Here is a 702-nt window from a genome sequence, read left to right as displayed (position 1 = left end):
GATAGAATGCACCGTAGATCCTGTTACTTTAGCCCTGAAGTAGCTTTGACGTTGAAATTAATTCGTTCTAGGTTTATTATTGCACTGAATTTTTGCGTGTCGAAACCTCGGTAATTAAAACAATAACTTTGCTCACCCGCGACCTTATAATAGAGCTACGTTTATGTAAGAAATGTGTGTTCATGCAGTTCCTCCACCTCCACACACCAAAAACACAAATCCATCTATCACTACTACAACACTACACTGACGCGTTTCGAACTCAACCAGAGCGTATCTTCAGGCAACACAACCGTTCACCATTTTACGTTTGTGTTGCTCTGGAGGTGGAGGAACTGCGTGAACACATTTCTTGCATAAACGACAAACTCACAAGGAATCCAAGGTTACGGGTGAGCAGATTATTTTGGATTACTAATGTATGGGCAAGATACTCCCAAAGTATCACATCCCAAAATATTTTATTAAAAAAATCATTTGCCAAAAAAACTTATCGCAATTACAGTTAATACTTTTTTTGGCATATTTATTGTTTCACAATAATTAACGATTTACTTTTAGTTCATTGAAACATCGGTATTCATAGTCTAATTTTCACTAAAGATACTACCCATAATAGGTAGAGTCATTCACGATGACGCGTGCCGTGGTTCTTATTACAATGTCATTAATGTCTAATTTTGACAAAATCACGCGTCCTCG

Source organism: Choristoneura fumiferana, chromosome 13 (genome assembly GCF_025370935.1).
Source record: "Choristoneura fumiferana chromosome 13, NRCan_CFum_1, whole genome shotgun sequence".
NCBI classification, from domain to species: Eukaryota; Metazoa; Arthropoda; class Insecta; order Lepidoptera; family Tortricidae; genus Choristoneura; species Choristoneura fumiferana.
This window is presented reverse-complemented; position numbering follows the sequence as displayed.